Here is a 21,917-nt window from a genome sequence, read left to right as displayed (position 1 = left end):
AAATCTTCCATCCTCAACAAGACTGTTGTTCTCTCTTGGAAGAAGGTAGTTGGGTTCCTGCTACCCACAGTTCCTATGGACCTTGGGCAACTTACTCAACTCTTCTGAGTCTCAGAATAAAGTGTGGATGGTGACATCTTCTCGGGGGTGCTGGGAAAAGGGGCCGACACCCTGCAGATGCTCCTTACAGAGTACTCTCCAGGGCCCAGATTATGTCCTAAACTGCTTTATATCTTCCACCAAACCCAGGAGAGGGTTGAGTACCTATGATGTGTCCACAAATATTTGTTGAATTGAATTTTTCTCCATCGTATTTTTTATTGAGATATATTCACATACCATAAAATTCACCAATTGAAAGGATACAATTCAGTGGTTTTTAGAATATTCACAAGTCTATGCAACCATCACCACTATGTAATTCCAAAACATTTTTGTCACCCCATCTCCATTACATTTTTTTAAAAGCTTTATTTGGCTTTTAATGAATCAAAGTACACTTTGACTACATCTCACTAAATATAATGATTCTACTTTATCATCACTAATAGTATTTACTATGTGTTGGACACTCTTTGAGTAATTTATAAATAATAAACCCTGTGTGGTAAGTTTCATCAGCATCATCATGAGCCCACGTAACTGATGAAGAAACTGAGACGTGGAGAGGTCAGGAATCTTGCCCAAGACCACACAGCTAGAAGCAGCAGAGCTGGGATGTGAATCCAAGATGTCTGAGTCCATTCTCCTCACCACTCCTGCTACCTCTTGACTAGAGCATTAAGATTTAACAACCAACTAACCAGAAACAAGCAAAAAACACAACCCTTCAGCATTAAGAGCCCATTTCTTCCTCCTTTATTTATTTATCAGCCACCCTTGGCTGTGATTTTTTTCTAAACACAAATGAATTGTCCACTGCTGGCCCTGGGTTAGGCTGTGTAGGTGACAAAAATCAGGAAGCTTGGTCCTTGCCCTCCAGAAGCGAATAAAAGAGTATAGGTAGAAGGTGACCCACAAACACAGACGTGGGAGAGTCTGGCCACTGGTGATGGCAGAAAGCTCGCCACATTGTTCCAAAAATATCATAAATAATGAAATACTTCTGGGAAGACCAAAGGGATTGTTTTCTTTCTCTAAGACAAAATTCAGATTTCTTAACATAGGTTGAATTTGGTTATGAATTGGACAAGTATTCTCTCACTTTGAGCTCTTTCTTTTCTTCATTTCATTCTCTATTTACCTTAATAGTACTGCCTCCCACATTTAAATTATCTATACACTGTCATTTATAGGGGGCCTATCTGTAGATGATAACACACACTTTGATAGAAATGATCTCTCTGAAAAATAGTGTGTACACTCGATGTTGGTAATTCAAGTGTTTTTTTCTGATTATGCAGGTACTAGGGAGCTTGCTTTGGGAAAAATTCTGTAGAGAAACCTTTAGTAAGACAAAAAATCCTATAAAATTGTATAATTACTTGCTAATTTCCCCCCTAAGCTCTAATTACCATAAAGATCAGATGTTCTTATTCAAGACACACCTTAATTTTAGCTATTTCATAATCTATTCTGCGCAGCTGTTCGCGAAAGAAATAGTGTGTCCTAAGTTTGAAGGCCTGGGCTCAGTCAACATCTCAGCTAGATTTTGACCCTCAGGAAAATTCGGGCTCTTAGAGATGCCTATTATCTCAGATTTGTTGCACACATATGAGGCCCCGAGGCATTTTTACAAGTAGATCTTCCATTACTGGGAAACCCAGGGTTTATTTAGGTCTCTGAAGACCAGCCTGGTCTAGGATATCTGTTTATAAATCATTTTAAATGTTACCTTTTTTTTCCCCCTACTAATCATGTATTTTAGGAGGAATATCTTTTAGAAAATAACATATCACCAATAACAATTTTATTGTATTGTAATATTTTTGGTTGGTGGGCTATTTTTTGGGAGGGTGGTTAAATGGCACAGTATACTACACTGTAATTTGAGAAGAATGGGCAAACCTAGAGAAATACTATTTTAGTTAAATAAACTAGGCAGCAGCTCCCTCTTGTGCTGGAAAATAAATACTGCAGCCTCCGAAATAAAATGTGGGAAAGCATCCTTTAGTACACATAAAACCGGCTTAAACTAAGAGCTTTTCCCAAATGCTTTAAGTCTAAGAAAAGTGTAGTGCTTAGCAATTCTTTAACTAGCACAACCACTGCTATCATTAATTTTTTAAAATTAATTCTTCATACATTTATTGAGCACTTACTTGGTGCCAGGTACTAGGGACAGTGGGGTAATGACATAGTTGCTGCCCTCAAATTGCTCATATGGACTGGTCCGTCTAGATGCCACCTTTCTCATAATGCTTATTCTGGTCCCCTGTAAACTGAGACCTCTGAAGTGCCTCCTTTCTCCACCCACCTTCTGAGACTGAGTCATCTCATGCCTGTCCCCACTGTCTTCCCTTACCACAGTCAGTGATTTTCTTGTCTTATCATCCTACTGGATTGTAACATCTTTGAAGGCAGCAGGCACATGTGAGCCACTCTTAGTTTTCCCACAGCCCTTTATTCTGCGTTGTTCAATTAGTATTCAAACACATATTTATTCAATTTAACTTAATTCAACCAAATCAGAAAGCAACAGAGGTCCACAGCTAATTAAAAACAGGTTCTAATGGAGAATGGTATTTCAGCCACTTTGTACACATAGCTCTCAAGAATGGAGTGGGCAGCCATTGTTTCGTTGCTCCCAAAATGCATGTTGAATCTTTCTCATCAGTTTCTGTGGTTTGAAAAGGACACCAGTGGAAGGTAAGGTTTATTTTATCCTAGAATCCATGGTGTCAGAAAGAGTTTGCTCCTTCCTGGCTGTCATGAAAGGATGCTGTATCACAGAGGTGTTCCCTGTGGGCGCCATGTCAGGTCCCTAAAAGTGAACGCGAGCTCTGGCAGGGCCACATGGGGCGACCAAGGTTCTAAATCAGTGGTTCTCAGACTTTGGGATTTCATGTAAGAGGAAAATATTTCTTAAATAATTTTTCAGTGACCAACATTAGGTTGCCAATATCTTACTTTGCTAACTATAAACAATTTTTTGTCATCATTTATTATGACCTTCATTTTATGAAAAAAATTATATTTTAACACCAAAAAGTAGGAAGGTCATAATCTCAGAATAAAGAAGTTTTTTTCTATTGGATACATTTATCTCTGATTCTGGATCAAGAAATTAGAGAAAGAAAGTGGAGGGTGGTCGCGACGGCACGCACCTGACGCCCATTTTCCTCTATTGGCTTCAAGAGTTTCCTTTCGTTTGATAATTCCCTCACTTGGGTTTGCCTTGTAGTCTGTGAGAATGATCGAGAAATCACATCCGGGACTGGCCCCATGGCCAAGCTGTTAAGTTCATCCGCTCTGCTGCGTGGCCCGGGGTTTCACCGGTTCGGATCCTGGGTGCGGACATGGCACAGCTCATCAGGCCACGCTGAGGTGGCGTCCCACATAGCACAACCAGAGACGCTCAACTAGAATCTATGACTATGTACTGGGAGCTTTGGGGAGAAGAAGGAAAAGACAAACAAAAGAAGATTGGCAGCAGATGTTAGGTCAGGTGCCAATCTTTAAAAAAAAGAGAGAAATCACATCCGATGGAACAGGAGCTAGAGTGGAAACCAGCTGATGCCAGAGCCTGAGTGAAGGAATTTTTCCTGCTAGGTCTTTTTCTCCTCTAAACATTCTGGGTGAGCAACTTAACCTGCTGAGAATGTCAGGTTTGAGACAGATAACACCCAAACCTCTATCAGTTACCAGTAAACATCCTCCTGCCTTCAGGGTGTGGAAAATGCAATGCATCATCTGGACCCTTAGCTTTCCAATCTCCTCTTCATCTTTCCCCGCAAAGGGTGCATCTGTCCTTGATCTCTTACATAAACCTCCAGGTCCTGAAAGGGTCTAAGGGTGTCTTCACTTATTCCTCAGCAGATCTCTTAGTCACCTTTCCCTCAGTGTCCCCAGCCTCCAACCCCTTCTGCCATCCTTACCCCTCATCTGGTTCCTCTTCCCCTTCCCCTAAGGGCAGCTCCAAAATAACCCCAGTGACTATTGAGAAAAAACCCTAATGCACCAGTTTGTTTCTAGGAGGCAATCCCTCTCATGGCATTAGTTATAACAGTTTTACCTTTATAACTTCCTGTGACCCAGGGCTCTTAACAAGATAAAGTACAGTATATCCAATTAAATTTGAATTTCAGATAAACAACAAATAATCTTTTAGTATATGTTCCATGCAATCTTTGTCTTTCTTTGCTAAATCTGGCAGTCCTACTTCAAGCAGATGTAACAATAAAAATGGTACTGCCACTCACTGAGCACCTGGGCTGAGCCCTTCAATTAGGGAGACCACGTGTGCCGCATTGTTAGGGACGGCGTGGTCATGCTGGCGGACCTCATGTCACTACTAATAGTGCCCTGTTCATGCTCTCAAGTGTCCCACTTTGGATACTTATAACGCGTGTTCCGTTTTAATTCTCGTGACAACCCTATGCAAGGAAGTTTTATTATCCTCATTTTGCAGACAAGGCAACCGATGTTCAAGACTCATAAATAATTAGCCTAAAGTCATACAGCAAGCAAGAACGTGGTAGCGCCAGGATTCCGGCGCAGGCCTGCCGGACTCCAAGCCCTTCTCGGCAGGGACAGTGCCCCTTTTAGGAGGGAGGCTGTGGAGCTGGTGCAGGCAGAAGTCCCCACCTTCCACAAGGGCTCACCCCCTTGTCTAGTCGTGGTCCTTTCCCAATATGGAAGCAAAACTGTGCCCTCTTTCAATGCACAAGACTCTTCTCTAAGCAATGCGATTCCACCCCCCAAATTTAGCTGGAATAGATTAAACCTTCTCTACTAACCTCATTAGCATTTGGGGAGACTGTTTATACCTTAAAAGGACATGCTTCTCATGGTGCCACCAGAGTTACCAAGAGGAACTGTGAGAATAGAGTGTTAGAGGCAACAACAAGGTGGGGCTAATGCAGTTGTCTCTCCTTCAACCCTAACAGCGCAGTTGAGCAGGCCCAGGACAGACAGGGGATGGGGAAGGGTTGTCCCGTTGGTCATCTTGTTTATAACTACAGCATTCTTCTGTCCTTTATTCACACAGTAGGCCTAGAATACACACTCATTTGTGGCAGGCAAAACACCAGGCACTCCGTAAACTGGATGGTGAATTAGATAGAAGAGGCCTTACCCTCATGGGGCTTAGGGTCGAGTGGGGTATCGGTCAGTCACCTGGAGCGGGGTGAGGCTGGTTTACTCACCTGGCCCAGCCTGCCCTCTCTCCCTCCTTTGCCTCTAAGAATTTGGGTTCTGTCCTCCCTGGTACTTGAGTTCTAGCCCAAGGAATTTCTGCACCTGTTGGCTGCACAAGAGACATCACATCACTGTGGGACACAGTGAGGGCATCCCTTTGAGCCCACAGTGTGGACTATAATCAGTACATACCCATTGATAATGCTGAGCACTAGCCTTGGCCTGGCCTGGTGCTGCACCTCTCACTCGATGCTTCAGCATCCCCAAGAGCTAGGCACCATCATTGTTCCAATTTTAACCGATGGGAAACTGAGACTTGGAATTGTTAGGTAATTGTCCAGGTCCCACGTGCAGACCTTGCTCCCGGTGAGGGAACCTGGATGTGACCCTGGCAGCCTGGCTCTTGCTGAACAATGGCCCCAGGTGCAAGGCTCCATGAGGGGCCACAGTGTCCAAGCCTGGGACTGGAGAGCAGACAGCGCAGATACTGAGGGCACTTACCATGTGTGGGCGCCATACAAGACACTCGGCATATATTAAGTCATTTCACCACTGCCACGCCCCTGTGACATAGGGTTTTATAGATGACAAAAGCAGCACGGGAGGTTAAGGAACTTGCCCAAGTGACACAATAGATTACGTGGTAGATAAATCAGTGCTTCTAGGTCAGCGCTTCTTGAACTCTAACGTGCACGCGAATCACTGGGGACCCCATGAGCCTGCAGGCTCAGAGTCGGCAGGTCTGGGGTTGGCCCACACTCTGCATTGCTACCTAGTTCCCGTGTGTTGCAGATGCTGATCCACACGTCACGTTCTAAGTAGTAAAAGTTTATGTTGTCTTTCCTTGTGGTAGTCTGGCTGCCTTTTTATCCTCCATTAAGCTTTTCCAAATGGCTCAGTGTGTTACTAATCATTTTAGCTGATTTTTATTGAGTGCTTACTCTGAATCAGGCCGTGTATTAAGAGCTTTCCATGGATTATCCCATGATGAAATGAAGTAGGATACAGTTAGTGTCCCCATTTGCACATGAGGAAACTGAGGCACACAGAGTTTTAAAGCATTTGCTCAAGGTCACAAAGCCAGCAAGAGGCAGAGCTGGTCCCATTTGTTCTTGTAAGTGCCCATGAAGAAGCGGAAGGGCGAGCACTGCTAACTCATTGCGTCCACGGAGAATACCCAGGTGCAGAGATTGTTCAGCATTTCAAACCGAGGCCTGGAATCCATCTGGTTCTCACAATCCCAAATCCAATGCTTTTTCCACCTCCCCCTCCCTACCCATGAGCAGACACTTCCCGTGAGAGATTGCTTCCTTCAGACAGATCTGAGGGAGTCCTTAACCAAGCCATCAGCATCCCCCAGGGGCTTGAACGAACTTTCCTAGCTCAGCTGTCTCCCTTTCAAAGTCCATTATGCTGGTTAGAATCCCCGAGGCCTGCAGCCTCTCAGGGAAGCCGTTGGAAGCCTCCAGAGCTCCCGGGAAGGCCCTGTCTAGCAGGCCTGAGTGCACCTTCCCAGGGTTACTCATTACTAACTCAGTCAGCGGCAGTGGTGTCGGGCAGTGAAGCCCCAGACCGGAGCCGAACTTTCAGGGACTCTATGCAAAGCCCCACAGCGGGGTTGTTCCCCTGTCATGGCCCTTCATTTCTCGTCTCCCCTCCCCTCCCCGCTCAGGTGTCTTGGGTCTCCCTTCTTTATTATGCACTCTTCTTCTTTTTTTTTTTGTCAAACTGCTTTCCAGAATGACCCTTTGGCTCTAAGCTGATGACTGATGATTAATGTGTAAACAAGAACCTCAGTTAAGTCAGCGCTGGCAATGGGAGTGGAGGACCCAGACTCAAAAGACTCCTGCCCTTGGGGAGTTTACAGCATAGAGGGATAACAGATATAGGAAGAAGTTCAGTGGGGAGAGGGAACCTCTCAGATGCAGGCAAGTCAAGGGCACCATGGGAGCCCAGGGGACTTGTCAGAGGAGATGCTACCACAGGTGAATTCTCAAGACTCGGTCAGAGGCAACCAGAGGGAAAGGCATTCCAAGCAAAAGGAACAGCATGAGCAAAAGCACAGAGGCATGAAGCAGCTCTGATATGCAGAAGCAGTTCTATACTTATATAAGATGTAGAGCAAAGACTGGCCAAGGACAAGACAGGAGAATAAAATAGGGGTAGTGTCAAGGGAGTCCCCGAATGCCACATCAAGGGGCTTGGACCTGTTCCTCCAGACAGTGGTTCTCAAATCATGCCTCAGGGCTCATTTGCGAAGGCCGAGTGTGGACAGACATCTGAGCTCCTGCCCTGCGGCCCTCATTGCCCTTCCACCAGGGCGGCTCTGATTGTCAGTTTTACATGTGCTCTGCATAATATTGTGTCAAGAAACAGGTCTGTTGCCAAAAGACAAGTGAAGCCGCTGCTCTGCCGGATGGGACAGCATTTCGGAGGAACTCGGGATTTAGGGGATAGGGAGAGGCTGCATTTGGGGTTTTCTCTAATTGGTGTATGCCCAGGCACACTCTCTCCACAGGCCGGGAAGTGGCCATCTCAGTTCCTAATTTGATTCTGTGGTGAGTGAGAAAGCGGGAGCTGCCACCTTCCCCTCAGGAGAGCCCCACTGACCAACCCCACAAGCTTTACCGGCCCTGACAGCCCCACTGGCCCTGCGAGCCCCTCTGAGTCCATTCTCTTGGCTCCAGCCCATGAGGGTTTATCATTCCAGAGATCTTGACGGGAAGCTGAGGGTTATGGGTATTGTCACCGTGCTGCCAGAACTGACCTTGCTGATGAAATCTATTTTTAAACCTTTGCTGGGCCTCCCCATGCCCAATGTTACTTACCTCACTTATTAAGAGCCCATCTAAGCCAGTCTCATCTTCCCCTCCTGCCAGAACACCTGGCTCTTCCAGTGCTCCACCCTGCCTCCCTGGCCTACCTGTCACTTGGTCGCGTCACGAATATTCCAGTTCTTTCATGTTCTCCTCATGAACCAAGTCCCTCAGCCCCTCATCATGATTGCTGCTCTGCTGGACTCTCTCCACTTCATGCCCCTGGCTGCTGCTGTCTCCACCCGAGGAAGGCAGCTTGGGTAATTCATCCTCCGGCACCACTTTCCAAGGGTGCTTATCAAGCTGCTGCCAGGGATCCACTGAGCCATATGAAGTTTCCTTTCTCCCTGGGAAAGCATTAGTCCAGAGGGCAGCAACATTCTGAATAAGGCCACAGTACCAATAAAAATGTTTGAGCACGCACCTCCCTGATAGATTGATATCGACTTACTTATGGATTACAATCATGCATTACTGCAATAATCCATTGTGTACCTTATTAAACATACACAAAAATGTAAATTAAGGCAAATGAGTTAAACACAAACAATATTTTAAAGCGTTTTATTTATTGATGGTTCAAAAACTGTTTGCTCTCACTTTAAAAATGTGATGAAAATATCCTAAGAGGACTGTAATGGAATATGCCTCATTTAAAAATTTTTAATTAATTTTTTATTTCGGGGACAGTTTTAGGTTTACAGGAAAATTGAGTGAAAAGTAGAAAGAGTTCCCATATACTCTCTCAACACCCTTCATCCCCATTTCTCCTACTAATAACACCCCATATTAGTGTGGTACATGTGTTGTAATTGATGAGCCAGCATCGATCATTATTATTAAGGTCTAGTGTCATTGGGATTCGCTCTTTATGTTATACATTCTGTGGGCTTTGATGTATCCTCCATCACAGTGTTATACAGCATAATTTCATTGCCCTAAAATTTCCTGTGCTCCCCCCTTGTATCGCTCCCTCCTTCCCCCAACCCCTGGCAGCCCTATCTTTTTACTGCTTCATCGTTTTTTAAAACCTTGGTTTAGCCCTTTGTGGTAAAATTGGATTCAAAGGTCTGATTCTAAGTTCACTCCCTGCTTTTGAACCACGTGGCTGGCATAGCAGAAGAAGACACCCCCCAAGGGTTAGTGTCTCCAGACGGGGGAGGGCAGCACTGGGCACACTTAGGAAATCACAATAATTTTTTAAATGCTGTTCACCAGTTATGTAAAGTTCTTTATTGAAATTTGGTTGCTAAATTTCTCTCTTCCCTGAAGTCAATCATTTATTTTTGCAAGCTTATTAGAAGCTAATGCATTTTATAATTTTAACAAAGGGCTCAGATGCCTCCTCTCTTTTAAAATACTTTGATTGGAAGATTTTTTAAAAGAGCCAAAATTTTTCTCCTAGTTTTTAAAGTATACAGATATAAGGGTTTTTGTAGAGCGTAAACTTGTTTTTTTAAACAAAATCACAGGATGATGGAAACATTTCTAAACACCTGTTTTCAAAAATACTCTTTCCATAGTATAAATTTCTTTTCAAAAGCTGTTTCTCTCTTATCATTAAAATGTCAATTTACATTAAAGGGATAGATTAGAAAACTTATTTTCTAAACTATTGAATAGTTAACACACTAACAGCAATTTATCATCACAGAAAAGAAGAGCAAATATAGAACACTTGCTTTTTTTGAAAAAAAAGTGTATACATTTGAAGTTTTAAAAAATTTTAAGTTAAATAACATCTTTAAGTACTTTAACACAGATAACAAGTCTTTACAAATTACAGATTTTCATAGGTGTTCTCCTCTCACAGATTCTACTGTTTATTAATTTTATTAGTGCTATTTTGGTGTTTTATATGTTTATACATATTTAACTTTTGTAATTTTTAAAACCTTATCATGGACAGTTGAGTTCATCACTCTTCTGGGTCCATGACACATTATCATTCTTCAAAACCCTCTTGGGATATTGTGGCAAGTGGCCTTGTCATCTTTTAAAGGGTTGTCTTCCAGATGAATCATATTTTAACAGCACCTTCATAAAAACATTTTTGTAAAATATCAATTTGCCACAATAAATAAATAAATTCAGACTTCCCTGCCCCCTTCCAGTGTCCTCTACTTCAGCAGGTGTGAAGCATGGAAACAACCGTTCAAACACACCCCGACTTCCACAGGGCCTCCTTGTGAGGGTTGACACTGGGAAGGGAAAGGCCCACTCTGAGTCCTTGGGTTCATCCTATTTGCTGGGTATGGCCTTATGGTTCCACTTCTCCGCTGCACTGCCTTGTCTCACTGAAGTGAGGCTCCTGGATCCTTGTTACGGGAGGAGAACGATGTTTGGAAAGCCCTGTGCCTTCGGGACCCCTAAGGTCTTCGCAGGTACCTGCACTGGCCCCTGACCCATGAAGCAAGCTTTACTCATCAATCAGAGTCATCAGGACAGATACCTCTCATGTCATCACGTCCATTCCCTGGATAAAGAAAACCTACAGCCCGTAGGAGCCTCCTGGGACACTTATGTTGGACCTGCCTGCCAGCTATGAGTTTAAATCTCTGTACCTTCCTCACTGGCCCAGATGGAAGCTCCTGGAGGGGCATCATAAGCCAACGATTGGACCAAACTCCTCTGGAATCGTGCTTCCCACCACTCCCTGACCCCTATCCTGGAAACTCAGGATTAACCGCCTTTCAGTTCCTCTTTTATGTGAAGGGACCATGGCATCAGGTCTCCAGGAAAAGTGAATAGCCATGCCTGCCCATGCTGGCTATTTTCCATTTCCCCCTCCAGTCCGGGGGGGCTGGCTGACTTGTATGTGCATGTGATGGGTTTCCTTGTCCTCTGGCTCCTGGCTGGGCTCAGATGATGGGTGATGCTGGTGGGAGAGGAGTACAGTCAGAATATTTATTCCTCTAGTCTCGTCCCCCTGGGTCACCACAGCTTGGCACCATCCTTCTTCTGAAGGTCACAACTCTTGCCAGCAGCCCTCTCCCACCGCTGAAGCTACCGTGGTTCTGGTTAACATTCCATCCCCTTCAAGCCTAGGGGTAGTAATAGCTCCCTGCTGTTCCAGCCCTGGAGCGTGGCACCATCCCTTGTTCCTCTTCCTAACAACCTTTGTAAGCAATTTCTTTACAGTCACACCCTGCATAATGACATCTCAGTCAACAATGAACCACCCATGTGACGGTGGTCCCATAAGATTAGTACCATATAGCCTAAGTGTGTAGGAGGCTGTACCATCTAGGTTTGTGTAAGTACACTCTATGATGTTCACACAACTACGAAATAACCTAATGACGAATTTCTCAGAATGCATCCCGTCATTAAACGACACATGACTATATTAAGCTTTCCTATATTACTTCATTTGAGAAGATTTCCATTTCCTGATGGGAACTACCTGTTATACTGTCCAAATAGCAGCTTTGGTATAAATGACACTCTTTGGTTTATTATTTTTTTTTAAAGATTGGCACCTGAGCTAACATCTGTAGCCAACCTTTTTTGTTTTTTCTCCCCAAAGCCCCCCAGCACATAGCTGTATATTCTAGTGGTAGGTCCTTCTGGTTGTGCTACGTTGGATGCTACCTCAGCGTGGCCTGACGAGCTGTGCCATGTCCGTGCCCAGGATCCAAACCGGTGAAACCCTGGGCTGCTGAAGCAAAGCGCGCAAACTTAACCACTCGGCCACGGGGCCGGGACCCACTCTTTAGTCCTTGATGTGATACTGAGTCAACTAAAAAAAAAAATGGGTCAGAGTAATGGATGATAATGATGATAACAGTGATAAAATGATAACACGTGAAATGAAAAAACAATGATAAACACAATAATAAACTTTTCTTGAATGCTTACTAAGAGTCAGACACCATGTGCATTATTTTACATGCATTAACTCACTTTAACCCCACAACACCTTCATGAGCAACATGGCTGGCAGCCTTTAAGATGACTCCCATGACCCTTGCATGCTGACACTCACACCGTGTACAATGCCCTCACCCTAAGTGCAGGCTGCATTTAGTGACTTGCTTCTAATGACTAGAATAAGGCAGAGTGATGGGGTGTCACTTTCAAGATTAGGTTCCAAAGACACTGTGGCTTCCATCCTGGGTGCTGCCTCTTGCTCACTCACTCTGAGGGAAAACAGTTGCCATGCTGTGGGCTGTACTATGGAGACACCCACGTGGCAACGAACCAATGTCTCCAGCTAACAGCCAGTGAGGACCCGAGGCCTGCCAACAGCCATGGGAGTGGACTCAAAAGTGAATCCTCCTCCAGTCAAATCTTGAGATGACTGCAGCTCTGGCTGGCACCTTGATTGCAGCCTTGTGAGAGACCTGGAGCCAAAAACACCCAGCTAGGCTGCACCCGGATTCCTAACCCACAGAAATGACATAAGAGATAATATATGTGTGTTGTTTTAAGTCACTAAGTTTTGGGGTAATTTGTTACACAGCAACTGTTAACTCATACAAAGAGGTGCCATTATTTTCATCCTCATTTTAGAGACACAGAAACTAAGGCTTAGCCACCTGTCCCGGGTCACGCAGTTAGGAAATCAAAGAGCCAAGACTGGTAGCCAGGCAACCTGACTGAGAGCCCATGCACTTAACCACTACACTTATGGCCTTCTGATGAAACAGTCTCTGAAGGGAATTTAATTGTGTATAAGACTTCCCTTTTTCCATTCTTATATACTGTCATAGGAAGTGTGAATTGGTACTCACATTTTGGAGAGCATTTGGCAGTGTCTATCAAAAGGGGCAAACCCTTCCACCCTGCACTTCCACTTCTAGGATACTAACTTACGGAAGTACACAGGTGTGTGAGCATTTAAGAGCATCAACGTTTGTGGTGCATTTTAAAAAGCAAACAAGTGGAAGTAACATAAATGTCTACTAACAGGGAATTTGGTTGAATTATAATACATGATACAGTGAAAGTCTATGTACCTATTAAATAGAATGAGGTAGATTTATATTTAGGGAATTGGAAAGATAAACCTTGATGTCTATGGTAGGTAGGATTCTAAGCAGGCCCCCCAAATTTCCACCCCCTGGTGTACACACTTCCCAGTTGTTCAAGGAATTGTTAATATAGATGCAGATGTAAAGGGATTTTGCAGATGTAATTAAGGTCCCACGTCAGTCGAGTTTAAGATAGGGAGATTTCCTCAATGGAGCTAATGTAATCAGCTGAGCCCTTAAAAAGGACTGGGTTTTTCCTGGCAAAAGACACCGGAGTATGAGGGGGATTCAGTGTGAGGGAGATTCCCCACTGCTGGCTTTGAAGATAGAGGAGGCCACCTGGCAAGAATGTGGGTGGCCTCTGGGAGCTGAGAGCAGCCCCCCAACTGACAGAGAGCAAGGAAATGGGTATCTCAGCCCTACTACTATAAGGAACTTAATTCTGCCAATGACCTGAATGAGCTTCGAAGTGGATTTTTCCCCAAAGCCTTCAGAGGAGAACTCCGCTTGGCTGAAACCTTGATTTCAGCCTGCGATGCCTTGAACAGAGAACCCAGTCATGCCATGTCCAGACTTCTGACCTACAGAACCATGAAATAATAAATGCATGCTGTTTCAAGCTGCTGTATTTATGGTAGTTTGTTATGCAGCAACAGGAAACTAACGCAATGGTAATTTCGTAGAAAAAGAAAGGTAAATTACAGAAGATGTATAGTATGATCCCATTCTCCAGGCTTTCCATAAATATTTGTTGATTAAAAAAAAATAAGGATACATAGAAAAAAATGGAGAAGAACATATATTCTCCTATGACAGTGGTTATCTCTGGAGAACGGGCTTGTGGGAAACTCACTTTCTACGTTTATGCTATGGAATACCTCAACTGTTTAGAATTAGAACATATTTTTAGTAAGGAAAGAAAATGATAAAGATTGAAAAGATTTAATAAATTTGCTCTCCCAGACCAAGATTTAAATTTCATCATATTCAACTCTTACTGTCTTAAGATTTTTGGAATAAGGTGTGGTCCAAATAAGTAGAATATTCAGCTCTCAAGAGCTCGGTCCTCTCAGTTCTGGAGGCTGGTCAATCCACAAATATGTACTGACCACCCATTGGGTGCCAAGCACCAGCCAGACTGCTTCCCCCTACACGACCTGATTCTCCGCGCCATCCCCTGGCCTGTCATGGTGTTCTTGTCCCACATAGCATTCCAATTCCTCCCTGCATTAATTCAGAACAGAGACCCCAAATCTTTCAAGCTAGTATGGAGCCTTTAACCAGACCTAGATGAACCCCAATAATTCTCTGCAAAGATAAATAGAATATTTTCTTCTTTTGTTATTTGGCACCAAGGAATCTGGATGCTAGTCACTTCAGGTCATTTACACCAGCTGAAGCTCAGAGGTGGAACAAACACAAGAAGTCAAGTCAAGAGACAGTATGCATAGTTAGAGCAAGGGTGTTAGTGTCAAAATAATCTCGATTCTGAACTTTACAAGCTGATCTTGGGCAGATTACCTAAGCTCTTTAGGTCACAGTTTCCTCATCTGTAAAATGGGGACAAACATCTATGTCACAAGTTGCCGTGAGAATTAACTGAGATACTACATGTAAAAGCCTAGTGCTCGGCATTTATTCATCAAGTGGTAAGGAGTCCCAAGAATGTGCCAGGTGCTAGGAATACAGTGGTGAACCTGGCAGGCAGTTCCCTTCACATGCCCCTGCCCCTAAATTGGGGCTACAGTCTAAGGGAAAAGAAAGGCATCAAACAAGCAATGACGATAAACAAGTAGTTGTTATCAGAGGGGACCTTCTAAGGCTCCATATGGCTAGTTTAGAGGTGAGGGGAGTCCCAAAATGGTAGCTATGAAATCGTAAGCAAATACACGTATTTAATAATACTGTACTCTGGTAAATTTGTCTTAATTTTGCCAGTCTCAATGTTCTTCTATCTCCTTCCCTTTTCTTTCTATCCCAAGATCATTATAACATTTCTAGCCTAGCTTCATCTTCAAGAACATTCAAGAAGCCATTTTTTCTTACTAACTCATTCATATCAAAGTGTACATGACTGCAAAGGTTTAGTATAATACCTCTGCCTGCTACTAACTTCAGTATCTTAATTTTAAGCTATAATTTGGCATCACCCAAGGGAAGAAGTTATCTGTTGCAGAATTTTAGGCTTTGATCTTTTTTTAATTAAAAAAAATTTTTTTACAATGGAATACTACTCAGCCATAAAAAAGACAAAATCGTCCCATTCACAACAACATGGATGGACCTTGAAGGTGTTATGTTAAGTGAAATAAGCCAGACAGAGAAAAACGAACTCTGTATGACTACACTCATAGGTGGAAGTTAAACATAGAAACAAAGAGAATTGATTGGTGGTTACCAGGGAAGGGGGGCAGTGGGGGGAGGGCACAAAGGGTGAAGTGGTGCACCTACAACATGACTAACAATAATGTACAACTGAAATTTCACAAGGTTGTAAACTATCATAATCTTAATAAAAAGTTAAAAAAATTTTTTTAAACTTTCAGCTTGAAATTATTTCAAACTTACAATTAAGTTGCAAAAATAGTAAAAAATGTTTCCATATACGCTTCCCTCAGCTTCCCCAAATGTTAACATCTTACATAACCATAGCCTACTTGTTGAAACTAGAAAATTACCACTGATAAAACACTATTCAGGTATTGACCTTATTGAGAGAAGTATTGGGGTCTGAGGAGAGAGAGACAGGAGCTTTCTGGGCAACGGATCACTTTTGGGCGATTTAAAACAGTGGACAATTCCGAACACCATTTGGTTTTGGCTTCTGATGATGAAATAACGGGAGGCGCCATATATTTTACCTTCCTGATTTTCTTGTGTACACTAATGCTAAAATTTACATGGATTCTTGAAAGACATAAACTCAAGAGAGCTCTTACCAACAACTGTTTAATCAATTCCTTATCGGGTGCCAGGAGCTCTGCTGGACTTTGGAGAATCAAAGATAAGTGAGATTCCTGTCCTTCTTGTGTGCCACCACACTGCTCATCTTCAGACGGATTATCACATTCACTCCTTACAACAATCCTCGGAGGTAAAAAGTATTGCTATCCCTACTTGACTGAAGCAAAAATTGAGGTTTAGAGAGCTGGTAAGGAAACCAGGCAGATCCTGGGCTTCACTTCCATGCAATCGGATTTATTTTCAAGTCTGGAATAATATGTTGATACATGAAATCACTTGTCTTGATTTTATATAAAACATAAAGTGCATATTGCCACAGAAGTCGTTTAAAAGAAAGGTAAATATATAACAATCTTAAAAAGATGGGTACATTTAGGACAAAAGTTTGTCAATAGGAAGAGTTTACCCTTGTTACTACATCTCTTTCCCAGAAGGGTGATCGTATCTAAGAGCACGTCCAGATACAAGCGAGCACGCGGGAGTGAGTAGGAGCAGAGAGCCTGAAGTCAGGGATGAAGAACCTCCCAAGCCTAGGACATCAATTCTGAAGTCCCACCGTTTCTGTTTTTACTCGAAGGGATACACAGCCTTGGTGTTTTAACAATATGATTAAATGGGTATAAAGATCAAAAGTTGTTGTTCTTTTCAAATGCACACTTTCTAATATCTGTGTCATCTTAGCGTTTTCTTTGGGGCCTGGAGGTGGCGGCTGTCAGGACTGGTCAGAGCGCGGTGCTAACAGCTCTGGCGGTGGAGGAGAGCCTCGGCGTTCTCCGAATGTTTGCTGTGATCCTACCGTATCTGAGGATGTGGGTGGCTGACGATAGAGCCATCCGCGCTAGCAGTAAAACTACTCCGAGAATCCCTCTGACTGGTGGGGAGAACTGGCACCTCTCCACGGGAAGAGCAGCACTGTTGTCCCCACACAGTGGGCGGGGAGACAGATGCGTGTGGACCTTGGGGATCTGTGGGTTTCACTCCATTTTAAAACTCAATTTTAAAATATGAATTTAAGGCATCTCAAACCTGGACCTTCTCTTTTGAGAACAGAGGAAAAGGCTATGGGAAAAAGCTTGCCTTCGGGGAGGGGGAGGGGAGCCCCAGCAGCGGGAGGCTGGAGAGGACGCAGTCTGCGGGAAAGGGCCCTTGGATGGACACGCTTCCAGTTCCCGCTCCTCTACAAATGCTTGTCCTGGACCCCACGGCCGCGTCCCCTCTCTGCAGTGGGGAAGGGAACGGGGGAACACACGATCCCCAGCCTGCTACCCACGCCACCGCGCCCCGCTCCTCTGGAGGCCCCGAGGCAGTGGGGCGCAGAGCCTAAGGAGCGGGCCGGGCGGGCGCGGCGCCCGGCGGAGAGGGCGCAGGGCCGGCGGCGGCCTCGCGGCGCGTCCACATGTGGCGGGGCCGCGGGGGGGCCAGGGAGCCGAGGGGGAGGGTTTACATCTCTGCGAAGTTCCCGGATGGTCGCAGCCTCCCGGCGCGGAGCGCTTTTCCTGCCCGGCCGGCTCAGCCCTCCGGACCAGGGAGAAGTTTCCCCAAAAATGCCCGGCGCGCCGCGGGGCCCTGGAGCCGCCCGGAGCCGCTGCGCGGTAAGGGACCGGCTGCCGCCGCCGGGCTGGGCGCCCCCGGGATCCGGGGTCTCCGGGCAGGGCCCCTGGAGACCCCCCGCGGCCGCCCGGGACGCCAGGGAGGGGCCGGGCTCGACGGCGGGGCTCGGAAGCGCCCTTGGCACCGCGTGGGCGCGGGGCGGGGGCCACGGGCGGGCGCGGCGGGGGATGTCCGGGCGCGCGGCCTCGGGAGGGGCGCAGCTCGGGGCCCCATGGCCCGCGCGACCTGCGGGTCCGGCCGATGCGCAGGGGAAGAGGGAGCCGCGGACGGCGGGGCTCCCGACGCGGGCTCCTCCCGAGCCGGGTGCGTTCCTGGGCTCCGCCGACCCCGGGGCCGCCCGAGGGGCTCGGGACTGCTCCCGCCGCAGTTCCCCGCTGCAGGGGCTTCGCGAGGATGCCCCCGGGCCGCAGCTGCATCCCCAGCTCTGGCCGATGGACTTCCTGGCATCCCCGGGCCAGATCGCGCGCTGGAACCGCCTCGCCTTCTTCGCTGAGGGAATCGAGCCCATCCCGCAATTCGGCTTCCCTAACTAGCCTCGGGCGGGGAGCCCCACACTGCTGCTGCTCTCTGTCGGGTGTAGACGCGCGCGCTGGGTTTGCGTTGACCTTAGAGGCCCTTCCAGTCGCCGTCTGCGCTGCCCACCGCCCCGGGTGGGGGGGCGGGGGGCTCTCCCGAACTTTCCGGACACCTTCACTTCAGTCTCACTCCCCGAGCCTTTTTCAATTAACATCTTTTTCTTTAAAAAAAAAAAAAAAAAGTGCAGTTAAAGAAAGTTGCAAGTGTAAGAAAAACCAGCGGACCCAATCGGGGCTACCCAAATCTTCAGTTGTTGGTTAGACTTTGGACTCTCTGAGATTAACAAAGGGCGTGTCTGGGTGAGGAGCCGAGCCTGGTTTGGTCTTCTGGTGCTGCGTAATCTAGGAGGAATACTTCTTCCTGGGCCAGGGGCTGCTGGCCTTATCTCAGTTCTCCGAGAAGCCTCTCGAGTTGTCAGCAGTGACTGGGTGGACTTGCTCCCTTTCTCTGAAAATTGCATGTCAGTATTGTCCCTTGGATAGTCGCTAGACCCCACCCTCAATCGCTGGCCGCATGTAACCCCAGATTGCAGGCTGTGCAGCCGCGGAGCCTCAGGATAGAGTCCCGCCCTGAGTGGGTTTTCTTTTGCCAGTTTCTCAAGGCAATTCAGAACAGTACTGTAGCTTCATTTTGAGTCGTTGGCATGGTTTTCCTCCTCAAAAATGCCTTTTTCTATTGCGGATAAGATAACTCCGGGACATTTTCTATTTCAGTTTGTAAATCACCTTTTGACTTCTTGAGATGAGAGAACCCCAAATAGGCCATCAGCCTTTTGCTTCTCACTCCCTCTTGACAGTGCTCAAAACACTGACTTCTGCTCTGCTGTCTGTCTTTACCTGCCTGTAATTCCCACAAGGTTGAGTTTCTCAGGGACCAAATCTGCAGCCACCTCCTGGACTCCGTTATCTGTTGAATGGAAGTGTGCAAATTAAACTCTGCAGATGTTATTAAAACAGTTTAATAGCATCATCTTCTTCCTTGGGACCTTCCCAACCTCTGCCATGACTTTCGCTTCCTGCGAAGCACATAAACTTAGGTTTGTGTCACATAGAGCAAATGGATTTGTAAGCAAGGTAAGATCAAATTCTGGGACATTTAGAGACAACGGGTTACTTCCAGCTGGAGAGAGTCATGCCTTCTTTCATTTGTTTATTCATTTCACCAATTACGTGTCTACTGTGTGTTCAGCCACCTTCTGGTGCCCTTTGGCCTGTCAAATGGGATGATGGAGTGTGAAACAGCAAAAAGCCTCATGTCATGGCATGAGGCATTAGAGGGCCACCCAGACACCATGCAGTGTGTCGCACAAAGACACAAGAGTGATAAAGAGCTACAGTGTTTTGGTGCTCTAGCCAGGGAGGAGCCCCCTTTTGTGAGGAGTGTTTGTCACTGGGTCTGTGTCACTGTCTTTGATGTTTGAGGGTGCTCCTAACTGGTTGTCATTTTGGGAACATATATGGTTTCTACAGTGCCCACCAGGAGAACAAAACTAAACAACAGTGCCTTTTATTTGTTGCTACACCCCCTTCATTTTTAAGTATCTGCTGTTGGGGATTATACACCCCAGACCTGTGGTCTGCCTGAAGCCTTGCTTCCAGTGAAGTAGCCCAGGTTCCTACTGATTCCCATACGGAGGTACCTCTGCCTCTGTGTCTCAGCAATCCACAGTTATGCCATGGTGCGGGAGGGTTTGTAGGCTTCTGCCCTGGGAATGGCCAGGACCCACGTATGTGAGTCAGGCCGCAGTTGGAATCAAGCCAGATACTCATTCACCATTGAGGGTCCCTGTTGGGCTCGCTGCTGTGCCCTGTGCTGGGGGTGGAGGGGGTAGACCTAGCTCAGAAGGAGTTGGAGTTTTCCCCTGAACGCTTAGTTCGGGTAGAGATGAGACACGGTTTCAAACAGCAGGACTGCAAGGCCTGTGGTAAATAAGGTAAAAAAAGGTACAGATCAAATACAGGGAGTTTAGAGGAGAGTGAAATTACTTCCAGCTGGAGGGAGTCAGGCCTTCATTCATTTGTCTGTTTAACAAATATTCCTTAAGTGTCTCCTGTGTGCCAGCCCTAGAAAAATTAATAAGCACAGTCGCATGGCATTCCACCTTCGTGGCTCCAGTTGAAGAACAGTTCAGGTTCCACCTCCCTGTGACAAAGGAATACTTCCTCCCTCAGCTTGTTGTATTGCCCAGCCTAGCATTTGTCAATTGTTCCTCCCCGTGTCGGGATTACAGTCAGGTGAAAATAATTAACTGCCTTTTGTATACTTTGGAATAATAAAAACCCTAGGCTCACCAAAGCCCCCAGAATACCTTCAATTAGCTGAGTAATGCTGTTCTGCCTAACACGCTTTAACTGGTATTGAAGTCTGCTGGTCCTTAGCCATGGGTGTGACTGCAAGTTTATAAAGGCTTGGTTCTGGAAGTCTGGGGTGAGGCCTGGGAATCTATTTTTTGAATGCCCCCAGGTGCTGCTGACATGCCACCACGTCCAAAGTCTTCTAAAGGTTAAAGCAGGGGCCAGGAAGTGGGACGCATCTTGCTTCCAGTCCACCTCCATCTTTTCCAAGTTCTGAGACCTCTGTTTCTTTACCTTTAAAATGAAGAGTAACCACTTCTTTCTACAGACTTGTTACGAGGGGCGATGAAGTCATGGATGCGGCTCACTGGCTGGTTATCCAGGATGGTGCTGCTGCTTGGTCTTTGGCGGCTATTATCATTATCAGCATTTGTTTGTACGAAGCACTGTTGCTGTTCCTCTTTCCATATGGAAATATCAAAAGAGCTTAAACATAGGAGCTGCTTTTTATATAAATTAACATATAATAATCCTTTAGCTGTCTGTAGTTTAGTGAGTATTTCACACCAGTCACCTCATCTATTCTCTTAACAGCCGAGAGGGAGGAATCTCACAGAAGCATCTCAGTTTTGGGGGATTACCAACCTGTGGTGTCTGCTTACCCCATCGAGCCTACTCTGCTGAGGTTATCAGGCCAGATAAAGGGCGAGAAAGCCAAGATGGGGTACTTTCCTGGCCCTTTGGCACCAGGAACTGCCAGAGTAACATGTTGTGGAGTCATATGAATGTGGGGGTGACCAGTAGATTGGACTGAGTGCCCCAAGCCAAGCTGTAGCACCTAAGTCCATCGGGTAGAGGGGCCACTGCTTTTGTGTTCTCTTCTGGCCGTGGGTCAGGAAACTTTGACTGATTCCTGGGAAGCGTGATCATTATGACAGCCTTCAGATTAGTCATAAATGCTTGTGAGAAGTCAAAAATAATTCACTTAGCTAAGGGGCTGGTCTGGTGGTGTAGTGGTTAAGTTCACACACTCTGCTTCAGCAGCCCTGAGTTCGCGGGTTCAGATCCCAGACACAGACCTACACACCGCTCATGAAACCATGCTGTGGCAGCATCCCACATACAAAATAGAGGAAGAATGCCACAGATGTTGGCTCAGCAACACTCTTCCTCACCAGAAAAAAAAAAATAATGAGTGACTTAGCTAATACTCAATAAAAGAAGAACATAGCTCAAATAAACAGATCACACAATTACCTACAATTTTCATTAGTTAGAAGCTTCAGTGAACATGGTTCATATTGTAAAAACATGTTGCTGTAATGTTATACAAGCATGCATTTTGGCATTGCTTACTTTGGATATATTTTTTCTCTTCTAAT

The 21,917-nt window shown here is 45.7% G+C and overlaps 1 protein-coding gene across 2 annotated transcripts in view; it reads left to right on the top strand.

The window, feature by feature from the left end:
- Positions 1 to 17,508: 17,508 nt before the first annotated feature.
- The window catches only part of WIPF1 (WAS/WASL interacting protein family member 1), a 112,401-nt gene continuing 107,992 nt past the window's right edge, over positions 17,509 to 21,917 (top strand). The window contains exon 1 of one of the 2 annotated variants that reach the window (XM_023622027.2): positions 17,509 to 17,646. The gene's annotated coding sequence lies outside the window, so the exon portion shown is untranslated. The remainder of the gene's footprint in view (positions 17,647 to 21,917) is intronic. The other variant, XM_070242035.1, reaches the window with a different exon arrangement.

Source organism: Equus caballus, chromosome 18 (assembly GCF_041296265.1).
Source record: "Equus caballus isolate H_3958 breed thoroughbred chromosome 18, TB-T2T, whole genome shotgun sequence".
Taxonomy (NCBI): Eukaryota; Metazoa; Chordata; class Mammalia; order Perissodactyla; family Equidae; genus Equus; species Equus caballus.
Note: the sequence above shows the minus strand (reverse complement) of the source record. Positions and strands in the feature narration are given on the sequence as shown.